This window comes from Phascolarctos cinereus, unplaced genomic scaffold (assembly GCF_003287225.1).
Source record: "Phascolarctos cinereus isolate Bilbo 61053 unplaced genomic scaffold, phaCin_HiC Scaffold_4;HRSCAF=312, whole genome shotgun sequence".
Classification (NCBI taxonomy): domain Eukaryota; kingdom Metazoa; phylum Chordata; class Mammalia; order Diprotodontia; family Phascolarctidae; genus Phascolarctos; species Phascolarctos cinereus.
Window position 1 is genome coordinate 455,643,736 of NW_027555847.1, and position 15,015 is coordinate 455,658,750.

At 35.0% G+C, this 15,015-nt stretch overlaps 1 protein-coding gene across 1 annotated transcript in view; it reads right to left on the bottom strand.

Moving 5' to 3' along the window:
- HNF4G (hepatocyte nuclear factor 4 gamma) overlaps nt 1–15,015 on the bottom strand; it is a 178,231-nt gene that overhangs the window by 52,367 nt on the left and 110,849 nt on the right. The gene's annotated exons all lie outside the window — the stretch shown is intronic.

A 15,015-nucleotide genomic window follows, 5' to 3' on the forward strand; every position in this document is an offset into this window, starting at 1 on the left:
GGTTTGTTAATTATTTCCTCAGATTAGGTAACTTATTTCTCTCTCATGCACATTCAAAAATTAATCAGAGAATCAGTGGCATAGTTATGCAGAGGGGCAAAATGAGGGAAGAGTTCAAGAGCAAGATAAAAACAACTATTTACAACTCAAGATAAAACTTCCTGCTTATTAAAGTCAATATTCAGTAATAAGCAGGATTTCATTTCGTAAATCTCTACTGATAATATTCTACTCAAGTTAATTTGTAAACAAACTCTTTGCATTTTAAAAGTTAAATTGGACATACTATAAATAGCCTAGCTTTCAAACTCAAGTGCCTTAAAGTGGCCTTTAGACCTCTGCAGAGACAATTATCAGAGTCCTGAGCAGGGCTGGTAGTTGCCTATGTGAGTCAACTAAATATAAATTGTCCTTTATATTATCTTTGTAAACTTAATAGAAATACATCCAAGTTGTATAAATGGAAAATATGTTTGCCTTAGTAGGAAAATTAAAATTCATTATTATGAATGGGGGCTAAACAGTGCAGTTTATTCAAAAGATCTTAAATTTTAATTGAAATTGGGTTTATTAGTTCTTTTTTTGTTACTTTTATTTTTGATTCATTAAAGTTAAATGAATTATGTCAGGGATTATAAACAGCCTGATATGGGTCAGTCGACACATCATTGAATGTTAAGCAGAGTTAATTATTCAAAGTTACTGTATCTAGAAAATATTTACAATTTAACTAATGGTTCAACAGACTCATCACATTTTTCCTTGGAAGATTTTATACTAAGTGAACTGCAAGGGACAAGAATTCTCAAGTATGTACATGCCACAGTGAATATCTTTTCTGCTCTCCAGTTGTAGAAGCTTGCAGTATAACCTGGACTGAAAATTTAAAGGTAAAACACTATTGTCTCTAGTAGATTGCAAATTTGAATTTGTTCTGGGAGCAGGATGAAATGAACCTGAGATTGGGGCACTGAGAATTTGGAAGACAGAACCTGACTATAGATACAGTTTTTTTTTAATTTTTATTTTTTTTTTAGGGAAACATAAATTGTTGACTTCAGTATACACAAGATATTTCTTTTAGAAGAAAATTATTTCAAATTTTATAGTTTCGTTTGGTTCAAAGCCTTTTTCCTTTCTTTATTGTTTTTACAGAGTTAGAGGGAATATTAAAGCTAAGGCAAAGTGCTAAATTTACCAGGGTTAACCCATCAGTATCCTTTCACAAGAGTTTTGTACAAAAACTCTCCCTTCAATGAGATAGAAATAATTATTCAGAATAAGAATTTAATAAAGGCATAAAGTATTTTGAAAAAAAAATAGAAATTTAGCCCAATCTCTTAATATTACTTGTGAGAAACTAAGATATTGCATTTCCCCGTCTCCTGTATAACTGTGTATCCAGCTCTAAATTCTAGCCAGATCTTCGACTCCATTCTGCCTGCTAGATATTTCTATATGGATGCCCTTCTGCTGTCTAAAATTTTATGGGGTGGAAAAATCAATTTACCTTTTCCTTTTATCTTCCAAACTTATTCTTTATTCCAAAATTGTAAGTGGTTTTTCATTTATTTAATTTTGTTAGGGCATTTCTAAAAGACCAACAAGGCCCTCATCAGTGTCACATGATCTGTTGCAATGGCATTCTAACTGGTGTCATTGACTCAAGTCTCTTCCCATTCTAACCTATCCTCCACACATCTGCAAAAGTGATTTTCCTAAAGTACAGATTTGACCATGTCACTCTCCTATTCAACAAATCCCAGTGATATAATATTACTTCTGGAATCAAATATAAATATGGTATTTAAATTTTATTCCCTTTTATAATTACAATCTTTTTCCACAGTATTTCCCTCCATGCATTCTACTGTCCAGTCATACTGGTTCACTGACTGTACCTCATGCAAATTATTCCATCTCTCATCTCCATACCAGGAATATTCTCTGCCCCCATCTACAAAGATCCCCGCCTTTCAGTTCAAATTATAATTTCACAGAAGATCTTACTCAGCCACCTACCCTACTCCAGTTAGAAATTTCCCCTCTAAAATTACTTCCTGTCTACTCTTATGAATCTCATATTGTTATTGCTGCTCAGTCATGTCAGACTCTTCATGACCCCATTTGGGGTTTTCTTGGTAAAGATACTGGAGTGATTTGCTATTTCCTTCTTCAGCTCATTTTATAGATGAGGAAACTAAGGCAAACAGAGTTATGGAACTTCCTCAGGGTCACACAGCTAATAAGTGTCAGAGGCCAGATTTGAACTCAAGAAGACGAGTCTTCCTGACTTCTGGCCCAGAACTGTATCCACCTAGATGTTTATCAGATTAATTGAGATTATAAAATATATCACAATCAGAATCATACAGGGAGCTCTTCTCTTCATATACTAATGAAATCACAGATCCAGTCAAAAAACAAAAGGAAAAAAAATATCTGTATGCATGTGTACATCTATATTTTCCTTCCCATGACCATATAGGTACTTCTTCTTCTCCCCAAACTCCCTATTAGAATGTAAGCTCTTAGAGAATAGGGGCTGCCTTTCATTCTGATTATATTTGTATTCCCAGCCCTTAGCACAGTGCCAAGAACTTAGTAATTGTTTTTTGACTTGACTTGATCAGTCTTCTCTCCTCATACAGAGATCTCAACGGCCTTAGTTTAGGCTCTTCTTATCTTTTACCTAGAGTAAGGTAATAATAGCCTAATTGCCCCTGCCTCAAGTTTCTCCCTTCTCCAGTCCATTCTGTATATAGTTGCCAGCATGATACTCCTTAAATGTAAGCCTGACCAGGTCACTCCTCTTCTCAATAACCTCCAACATCTCTTTTTAGACAACATATGTGATTCCAATAGGTGTGCTCTATGCACTAGTTGAACTGGACTTCCTGCTATTTCTCACGCGGGGTGTTATTTTTTCCTACTGCCTTACATAGGATTTTTCCAGGCTCAGAATATACAACTCTTGCATCCCAGAATTCCTCACTTCCTTCAAAGTTCAACTCAAATGGCACTTTCAAGAAAGTAATAGTGAGAATGATGTTGATGATTACAACAATAACTAATATTTTTATAGTGTTAAAGTTTGCAAAACACTCTATAAATATTACCTTATTTTGTCCTCAGAACTGTGGAAGACAGTTGTTATTATTATCCCCACCTTACAGGTGAAGAAACTGAGACAAACAAGGGTTCAGTGACTGGTCCAGGGTCATACAGCTAGTAAGTGCCTGAGGCTGGATTTTAAGGCACGTCATCCTGGTTCCAGGCTCAGCACTTTACCACCTAACTGCCTTCTAGATGGGGTGATCTTTTATCCCCCTCCCTAAATTGTTAGGGCTTCCCCACAAAATTAAATTTTGCCTATTTAGTATGTAGTCATTTATGTACATGCTATCTCCCTTAATAAAATGTAATCTCCCTGAAGGCAAGGATTGTTTCATTTCATTGTCTCTTTATCCCACTGGCCAACACAATATCTGGTACACAGTTGCTGCTTAATAAAATTTGTTAATTGACAGATTACCATCTCCTAGGTTAAAAGTTCTGTAATTTTATTGCCTGGCATACAAAATTATAACTCATTTTAATTGTACAAGATAGATACATAATATATATACACATATACATATGTGTGTGTATCTTTAAGTGTTGTCCACTAATTTTAACATTCCAGATTTGATGAACAAATCTATATTTGCCTTACCCATATCCTTCCTTAAGAATATATATGCATACATATAACTATGTATACATATACATATATGTATTGCATATTGCCTATGTGCACATGTGTGTATATATACATCTATATGTCAATAAGCATTTATTAAGCACTTACTATATACTTAGTTGTTCATGGAACAGCCAGGAGGCCAGCATTACTGGACTAAAGAGTGCTTATTGTGAATAATGTGTAAGAAGACTGGAAAAGTAGAAGAGGAGAGGTTATGAAGGGCTTTAATTGTCAAACAGAACACTTTGTATTTGATTCTGAGGCAATAGGGAGCCAGTAGAATTTATCTGAGTAAGGGAGTGTCATACTCAAACCTGTGTTTTAGGAAAATCCCTTTAGTCACTGAATGATGGATGGATTGGAGTAGGGAAAGACTTGAGGTAGGCAGACCCACCAGCAGGCCATTGCTATAATTCAAGCAAGAGGTAATGAAGGGCTACATTGGAGTGATGGTAGTGTTAGGAGAAGGAGGCATAGAGAAGAAATGTTGCAAAGGTGAAATCAACAGTTCTTGGCAATAGATTGGATATGAGTGGTGAGAGATAGTGAGGAATCCAGGATGACTCCTTGGTTGTGAGCCTGAGAGGCTGAGAGGATAACATGTACCCAAAGCAGCAGGGAAGGTAGGAAGGAAGGAGGGTTTTGGGCAAGGGTGGGCAACCTGCAGCCTCAAGGCCACATGTGGCCCTCTAGGTCCTCAAGTCCAGCCCTTTGACTGAATGCAAATTTCACAGAACAAAAATCCCCTTAATAAAAGGATTTGTTCCATAAAACTCAGTCAAAAGGCCATACCCACAGACCTGGAAGGCCACCTATGGCCTTGAGGCAGCAGGTTCCCCACCCTTGGAGAAAAGATATGTTCAATTTTAGACACACTGAATTTAATTAGACACCTGATTTGAGATATCTGAAAGGCAGCTGGAGATGTGAGATTGGAGGTCATCAGAAAGTCTGGGAGAGGAGAAATACATTTGAGAATCATCAGCATAAAGATGATAAATTAAATCCACAGGAGCTGATGAGATTACCAAATTAAGTAGTATAGGCGAAGAAAAGAGAACCCAGGACACTCTGAGACTACCTATGGAGATAGATAGATAGATAGATAAGACAGACAGACATAAAGATATAGATATTGATATATGCAATATAAGAAAATATGGCATAGTGTTGGGCTTAGTGTTGGGAAGACCTGGATTCAAATCTTACCTTTGACCCTGTATAAACCTGGGCAAGTCACATAAATCACATTTCTTTCAAGCACATTTCTCTTATTTCTCACTCTCTATTATTTATCCACTAAATGAACATTTGGTCATAATCTACCTTAGTAGAGGTAGTTGCCTATGTCAATCTTTCAAGTTTTTACCTTTTCTATCATATCCCCTCTTTGTTCCAACCTGGAAAACCTATTTACTTGACTGTATTCACTTAAGGGTAGGGTTCAACTGAGCAAATCAGTCAAATCTGATCATCCCACTTAAAGCAACTTAAAGAGATAATAAAGAGATAATGACCTGTCTTAATCAATCAAAGAATTTGGAAAAGTCCTTGATCAACTAAAATTACACATGAAGTATTTTCAGTATTGACTGAGTCTGGTCTCATCCAAATGCTCAACTATAAAATATGAACCCAAGACACATGAGTAAGAGTGTGAGCCAGGAGAGATTGTCAGAAGGTAAGGGAAAGAGATAGTGAGGGGAGAAAGGGTCTTGTTTTGGACTCAAAGTAGGCTTTCTATCTATCTCCCAGCATCTTATGTGGAGGACTTTGCAAGCTTCAAGGTGGTATAGTAAGGGTGATAAGCAAACTTAGAACAAGTAATATCTTTTTTTTTCTATTCAAGATGATTACCTTCTCCTTCCCCTGAAGGGAGAGGAATTATAACTTACCTAAGGGCATGCTAGGTGGCACAGTAGATAGAATGCCAGGCCTGGAGTCAGGAAGACCTGAGTTCAAATCTAGTCTCAGACACTAACCAGCTGTGTGATCCTGGGCAAGTCACTTACCCCTATTTGCTTCAATTTCCTCATCTATAAAATAAGCTGAAGAAGGAAATGGCAAACCACTTTTGCCAAGAAAACATGGAATGAGGTCAAGAAGAGTCTCATGTGACTGAACAACAACAACACCTTTTCTGAGGGTATTTGAGGATTGAACTCAGGGAGTTTGTCCCTTTTATTACTTCAAAGGAATCCTTGAAGAGATGGTCAAAGTAGGAATTGAATGGCTTTAGAAGATAAGTTATGGTTGTCCTATTTGAATGTTAATCCAAAACTTAGTATTTTGAGATATTTTTCTTGTTCAAGATTCCTGTAAAAGTTATTTTTAAAATGCCATATGTTATAGACATTCTTGAAGGATGAGGAAACTCTGCTGCTTTTGACATCTCTCTCTCTCTTCCCTTTCTCTCTCTCTCCCTTTCCTTCCCTCCCTCATAAAAATGCTTAGATTTAGGGAAAAAATGTTAAATTAATAAAAAATTTTTCTGACAGATGTAACTAAAATATAAAGCAAAATATTGGTATTTTTTTTCTTTAAAAAAGTCCCCTTACTATTCTTGGGAATCAATTCTCTAGTGTCCATTTTTCTTTCATTTTCTCCAGTCCAAAAATTACTTATACCACTTACCAAAGAAAACAGAAGCAAATGCACAGTTAACCAGCTTTGCCTTCTCCCTATAGTTGATTATCATTGTCTTCTCCATCCTGTGTAGAACTGCTATTTCCCCTCTTTTCTCCAGTATATGCCTGAGGGAAATACTTTTAAAAAAATGAACAAAAACCTTTCCTGCTGTCTTTAGTATGCTTTCTTCAGCTAATTCTGAGATGTAGCACTCCTGACACTATACTGCATCACGCCCGTAAGAATGCCTGCGTCATGTTTTTATGTGATCATTTGTTCAGCTGTTTTCCTAATCAATGAATGGAACCAATCAAAACAGCAGGAAAACAGACACTTGACACTAGTTCTGTGACCTTGGGCAAGTCACTAAATCTCAATTGCCTCACCAATAAAAATATATAAATACAAACAAAAGATGTGGACACATTAAAAACCAAAACAAGATGGAATTGTAAAATATTGAACATCAATATATACATGTATATACACATACATACATACATACATATATATAATAGATATATATGTAAAATAGAACACAAATACTGTTAACACATGGTTTTCTAAGTCAATATGCATCTATAGAGATCCTTAAGTATAGGTTTATTACCATAGTTTCCATTTGAGTTTGACACCACTGGATTGGAGGTCTGATGATGATCTATGCTACCCACTTCATGACAGTGATGGATTTAATTTGCAGAATGAGACATACATTTTTGAACATGGACAATTTGAGAATTTCCGTGTTTTTTTTTCTTTCATTCTGCATATTTGTTACAAGGGTTTTGTTTTTCTTTTAATTGGGGTGGGTGAGAAGAAGAAACAAATGCTTGTTAATTGAAAAATAAAACTAATAAGAACAATTGTATTGTTTGAAGTACATTATAAAACTTAAAGAGCTTTATAAATGTAAGTTGATCTTCTCTTTCTTGTCTCTGGTGAGTGTAAGTTAATATTCTCTTTCTTGTCTCTGGCTTATGGATTTCACAAACATTATTTTGACATACAATGCTACTCAGCCAACTCCTTTTTCTAATCTTGTTCTTTTGAATAGGGGGTATCATTGTACTCAATATCCAAAAAATGACTATTAAGAAGGCACTACACACAGTGTGGGAGGTCAGGAATGGAATCAGATTCCATATATGGTTAAACTCGATATGACTGGCAGCAACAATTGGTGTCTCCAGGTAAATGATCTGGGGTGTAAGTTGGTATCTGGAGGACGGTGGCCTGTCTATGGAGAATATAAAAGCTGCTACCAACATCCTCCTTGCCCTATTCTCCCTATACTTGAAAAAAACAACCAGGTAAGCTCCAGCCCAACCCTTTACTAAGCTTGCCTTTGAAGGCAAACTGTCTGCTTGGAACTCAGGAAACACGACTACCTTATTTGAGCACTGAGCATTTTTTGCACAAGAATTTTTTTTTCTCCCTCTCACCCACCCCAATTAAAAGAAAAACAAAACCCTTAATTTTGTGCCAATTATAATAAAACCTAAAGCAAGAAACTTGTGTTGAACAAATGCAACTAATTATAGATTCACTATGTTATCCTAGCTTTATTAGACCAATAAATAACCAATGAAAAGGAAAGACATATGTAAAGTCATGAAGAATAAAAAGGGACAAGGTAATTGAGAGCTATGCTTATCAGAAAATCTATCATTTTTGTTTTATTGCATGCTAAGTAGTCACTATATCAATCCTTTCCCTTCAAAAATTAAAGAAAAAGAATAAAATTGCTATTTCTCTTGGAGGAATTTTCTTCTGTGACATCATCTTGTCCAAAGCAGGAATCCTCTGTACAAAACCCATGAAATACTATCAGCCAGACTATGCTTGATTTGTTGAACATCTTATTTACAGACAACTATAATATTTTTTGGAAAAAAATTCTTCCTTTCTGCAACTTATGAATATATATTTATACTTTTTGCTGATAATTGGAACTAAAGATATTCTGGTCCCCCTCTAGATCTTTTCCTATAATATTATGCTTCGTGGGAATATGGATTTAGAATTAGGACCGCTGAGGTCACTGCATCCAACACAGTTTATTTGCCAAGCATTAGAATGTTTAGCAGCTATGTCACAGGGCTGAGACATACTGATCTTGCAGTCAGCTAAAACTCCCAGATCTTCATCAAATGAACTCACTTAACATTTGCTTTCCTATGCAATTCACTAGTAATACTGTTTTTTTTTTCAACTAAGTGCAGGTCTTTACATTTATCTGTTAAATTTATTTCCTAAATTTTGGCCCATAGTTCCATCTTGAGATATTTTGAATATTGGTTCTGCCTACCGTCCAATTCATTAGTTAGTCTTCCCAGTTCAATATCATTTACAAATCTGAAAAGAGTATACTTAATATGTATTCATCTGAGGTATTAATAAATTTGCTGAAAAGGACATAAGCCTATAGCATTATTTATGAATCACCAAGCTGATAGATTTCCATTAATCAATCTATTAGTTATATGTTATATAAGTAATATATATTACTTAAATTAAGTACAATTCACCTAAATGTACTATCATACAACTTGCAGATCTGAATTTGTCAATTTGAACAATGATATCATGAGAGATTTTTCTTTAATTCACACACAGAAACAAATGCAAGTGCATGCATGTGTGTGTGTGGAGGCATTCTCTTGCTGTATCATAAAAGGAAATGAATTTACTTTAGTATGATTTGTTCTTAAAAATTCAATGCTGATTACTATCAATCAATACTATCTTTTTAAGTATTCAGAAAAAAAAAGTTTAATGATTTTCTCTATAATTTTTCTGGGAATTGCTGTCAATTTCATGAGTCAAAAATTGGGAGGCTCTGCTTCTGTCTTCTTTTTGAAAACTGACACAAAATTTGGATGTATCCAGTTTTTTATACCTTTTCCAATTCTGCACGAAAATTGTATCTACGATCTTTTTTTATGATCCTCATATCTAACAGACCTTGGTCTAAAGCAGGGTTCATTTAACTTTTTCCACTAGCCACCCCTTTTAGCATTTTGGCAGCATTCATTGGCATTGCATGGCATTACAGTATATGCAGTGCAAAATGCACATGCTGCATTCAGAACCAAGGCTTCAGTGAAACTGTGCGATACAACACAGGAAAGCGCTGCTAGAAATACCTCAAATTCATTATGCATTTGATTTTTAATTAATTTTTGATTGTTGCATGTTCAGAAATTTTTTACTGTTGCCAAATTTTTCACAACCCCATATGGGGTCACCACCCACAGTTTAAGAAGCACTGGTATAAAGATGTGAATTCATTCTGAGTGCTTTCTTATTATCTCTCTATCTTTCCCATTTTTTTAGCCAGCACATTTTGTTTTGAAGCATTAATTATTTCATAATAGACAATCCCCATCTTCAAAATGAAAAAGGGAAATGACTGACAGAATTTTGTCAAGATAACTCACTGGTCATAGCAAACATTCTTGTTATACTACTACATATGTACATCACCAGATGGTTAATATAGAAATCAGACTGATTGTATGCTTTGCAGCCAAAAGTGTAAAAACTCTATACACTCAATTAAAGCAAGACCTGGAGCTGATTGTGGCTCAGATCACGAGCTTCTTATTAAAAAATTCAGACTTAAATTGAACAAAGCAAGGAAAGCCATGAGACTATATAGGCATGACCTAAATAATATCTCTTATGAATATGAAGTAGAAGTGACAAATTTATGGAATTAGATCTCATAGAGCAACTGAAGAACTATGGACAGAGATTTGCAATATTATACACAAGAGACAGAAACAAAACACATATCAAAGAAAAAGAAGAGCAAGAAAACAAAATAGCTGCTTGCTGAGAGTTTACAAATAACTGAACAAAGAAGGAAAGGGAAAGGGAAAGGAGAAACAGAAAGATATACCCAACTAAATGAAAAATTCCAAGAGTAGCATGGAGAGATAAGAAAGTATTTATTCTTTTTTTAATTTTTTTTTTTTATTTTTAGGCAATTGGTATTAAGTGACTTGCCCAGGGTCACACAGCTAGTAAGCGTAAAGGCTGGATTGGTCTGAGGCCGAATTTGAAGTCAGGGCTGGTGCTCTATCCACTGTGCCACCTAGCTGCCCCAGAAAGTATTTATTCTTAAATGAGCAATGCAAAGAAGTTGAAGAAAATAATGGAACAGGAAAGACAGAAGATCTCTTCAAGAAAATTAGAGATAACAAGAGCACACTTTATGCAAAAAATGATCATGATAAAAGGCAAAAATGATAGTGATTTAACCAAACTAGAAAGAAATAAGAAAAGGTAGAAAGAACATACAGAAGAACTGTACAAGAAAAATTTTAACATCACTGATAACCATGATATTGTGGTTACTAATCTAGAGCCAGACATCCTAGAGAATAAAGTCAAGGGGGCCTAAGAAAGAATTGCTAACAATAAGGCTAGAGGAGATGAAAGAATTCCAGCTAAGTCAATTAAAATCCTAAAAGATGATGCTGTTATAGTGCTGCACTTAATATGCCAGAAAACTTGGAAAAACAATACTGGCCACGGGATCAGAAAAAGATCAATTTACATCCCAATTCTAAAGAATGGCAGGACCAAAGAATGCTCAAATTACTAAACAATTCTGGTCATTTCACATATTAGCAAGGTTATGCTTGAGATTCTGCAAGCTAGGTTTCAGCAACATGTGAACTGAGAACTACCAAAAGGGCAGGCTGATTTTAAAACAGGCAGAGGAACTAGTGACCAAATTGCCAATATATACTCTAGATTATGGAGAAAGCAAGGGAGCTCCAGAAGAACAAACAAAAACAAACAAAATACATCTACTTCTGTTTCATCAACTAAACTAGGGTTTTGACTGTGTGGATCACAACAAGATGTTGCAAGTCCTCAAAGAGACCAAAGTGCCAGATAACCTTACTTATCTCCTGAGGAACCTGTGCATAGCACATCATGCAAAATGCCAGGCTGGATGAATCAAGAGCTAGAATTAAGGCTGTCCGGAGAAATAGTAACAATATCAGATATGCAGACAAAACCCTCTGATGGGAAAAAGTGAAGTAGAATTAACAAGTCTTTTGATAAGGGTGAAAGAGAAGACTATAAAAACTGACTTATAGATTAACATCAAACAACTAAGATTTTGGCAACTGGTCCCATCATTTCCCGGCAAATGGAGGGAGAAGAAATGGAAGGAGTGTCAGATTTTATATTCTTGAGCTCAAAAATCACTGCAGATTATGACAGCAGCCATGAAATTAAAAGACCCTTGCTCCTTGGAAGGAAAGCTATTGGCAAATCTGGACAGTATAATAAAAAGCAGAGACATCACCTTGTTGACAGAGGTCAGTATAGTCAAAGATACATTGTTTGTTTGTTTGTTTGTTTGTTTTCCCATTAGTAACTTAGGGCTGTTAGAGTTGGAAAGCTTAGCACTACAGAAGCCATGCTTTCAAATTGTGGTGCTGGAGAAGACTTTTGAGAGTCCCTTGAACAACAAGGAGATCAAATCAGCCAGTACTAAAGAAATCAATTCAGACTATTTACTGGAAGATCAAATACTAAAACTGAAGTTTAAATACTTTGGCCACATAATGAGAAAATAGGACTCATTGGAAAAGACTCTGATGTTGGGAAAGATTGAAGGAAAAGGGGATGAGATGGATAGATGGTGTCATAGAAGCAATGATCATGATCATGGACAGACTTCGGGAGACTGTGGAACATAAAATATAAGATATATTTATAAAAATATAAAAAGATTGCTATTTTCTGTGGAGTCATAAAGAGTCAGACAATGAATGAATGACTGAACAACAAACATTTCCAAATTTTCCTATTAAAAAAATACATAGTGGTTGCAACTGGCAACAGAGTAACTTTCCACTTATACAGGGTGCCCAAAAGTGTCACTGGAGTTTTAAAACTTCAAATAACTTGAAAGTTTAGTAGTTTAAAACTTTGGAGACACCCTATACTATTTGCTATTTCTTAGCAGAAAGAAGTATGTTTTAACTTTGGTCATCCAGAACCAACACTGACTACTTCAATTCTCTCTTAACTAGGGTTGTTCCATACTTTTCAATTTAAAAATCTTTCTTGAGGGATGGAATAAAAATAGGAGTTGAAGAGCAATGCTTTCCATCATCCATCAGAATTGTAACATTTGCCCACTAGGAACACTGGGTCTATTTCTTTCCTTATTCTTCTTGTTCTGGATATAATTAGAATGGATGTCAATTTTAAAAAAATGATCATTTTACCAAAATATTTTTTTACAAACAATATTACTGGTGCAAGAAGGGGTGTGTGTGTGTGTGTGTGTGTGTGTATACACACACACACACACACACACACACACACACACACACATATATATATATATATATATGTACTGTAAATTTAAAAAATGCTTTTATTGTTACAGTGAACTGAAAGGTATTTGGGTGGCCTATAATGGTTAATATACTCTTCCAAAGTCTTAAATGTGATAAAGAGTCTATGTGGCTGTAAAATACTTAAAAATCTTGTTTTTAATCACTGAGTGCTTATAAATTTAGTTGTTTATTATATTTATCATCATATATATATAACTACACTTTGACTAAATGGTGCAGTGAATGTTGTTGACTTTTCTGGATTATGTATTACAAAAACCCTGAAAATATTAAATGCAATTTAATTTAAAATCTTATTTGGAATTGACTGAATTAGAATATTCACAAATAAAGAGATCCTTCTTCCCAAACAACATACCATAAGCATCCTATGAACACACTTTAGCCAAAAATAGAAGAGCAGTCATGAATACATTAACATCTAGAAATCTGGGGAAAATAAATGGGGGCAATAAAAGATCAAGACATCTAGGGAGGATCAGGGAGCAACTTTGAAAAAAACAAGAAGAATTTGATGATGCTGATTAAGATGAAATAAAGATTTCCTGTCCTGAATTAATAATACTGTGCTTCACTTAAACTGTACTGTTAGACAAATTGTTATTCTTTCCCAATAGATTATTTGTTAGATGTACCATTTCCTGTGATTTACACCTTCTTCAATTTCTCCATTATGATTAGTACTCCATGGTCAATCAATGGTTAGAACTTGATCTTTAAGCATGGCAATGTAATAAGATGTGATGTCATTTAGCTAATGACAAAATGTTCTTCCAGTCGCGGCTTTTGACTTTCTGCCAGTACAGAAAATAGATAACAATTAAAGATAGACCTCTTATGTTTCAAACAAAACTTCTGAGCAGAATCACAGAATTCTAGACACCAAAGGGACTTTAGCAGCCATCTAGTCCAATCCGTGGTCAAAAAAAGAATTCCTACTATAGCATACCCAATAGGCGGCCATTTATCCTGTCTGCCTAAAGATTTCCAATAAGGGAGAATCAGATACTTCTTCAGTCATTCCATTTCAGTTTCAGAAATAATTTTGGTATGTTTTGTTTCATATTGTTTTGTTTTTACAATGGAGAGAAAGGAGAGAGGAAGAGAATAGAATAAGACAGGAGAGAAGAGAGGGGACAAAGGGAAGGAAGAGGAGGGGGGGAAGGAGGAAGGGAGAGAAGGAGATTTGGAGTGGCAGAGAGGAAATCAGATCTGTGTCAGCATACTGAAGAGCAGAAGAACCCAGAGCAAGAAGGAAAGTTGCAACTTTGGGGAAAAAAGATTGTTTTTGTTTTCTGAAGAGGAGGGCAGTGGATACCCTGAAATGGGAACAGCTATTTGTAATTCAAAGAAAATAAATCCACATGTACTATCAAATGAAAGATCATTTAGTAAGGATTAGAGGAAAAAAAAGATTAGTGATGGAGAAAAGTGAAGCAAGTCTAGGATAAATCAAATATGAAGAAATAATTGGTACTTGTTTCTTAATCTACCTTATCTTTTGCTACATTTACCTGGTAGAGGAGTTAGGTAAGAGCTCTGTTGCCCTCTAAGAAAAAAAAATATTCAACAGGGAAAGACGAAACCCCCTAAATTTGCTTTCAAGCTAATGAAAAAGAAAGGTCGCATAAATAAATATAGCCTAAGGACAAATTCAGGAATAAAGTATTCCATAATAAGGATAGCATAGTGGATGGAACACTAGACTTGAATGTAAGAAAACCTAGGTTAAAATCCTATTTCAGAAACTTACTACTTGTGACTCAGCAGATGATTTAACCTTTCTAAGTTTTAGATTCCTTATATGTTAAAAAAAAAAAGTTGAACAGGCAGTTTTCAGATAAAGAAATTAAAGCTATCTATAGTCATATGAAAAAATGCTCTAAATCACTATTGATTAGAGAAATGCAAATTAAAACAACTCTGAGGTACCACCTCACACCTATCAGATTGGCTAATATGACAAAAAAGGAAAATGATAAATGTTGGAGAAGGTGTGGGAAAATTGGAACACTAATGCATTGTTGGTGGAGTTGTGAACTGATACAGCCATTCTGGAGAGCAATTTGGAACTATGCTCAAAGTGGTATAAAACTGTGCATACATACCCTTTGATTCAGCATGATAGCACTGCTAGTTCTCTATCCCAAAGACATCATAAAAAAAGGGAACAGGACCTAGATAAGCAAAAAATATTTATAGTAGCCCTTTTTGTGGTGGCAAATTATTGGAAATTGAGGGGAT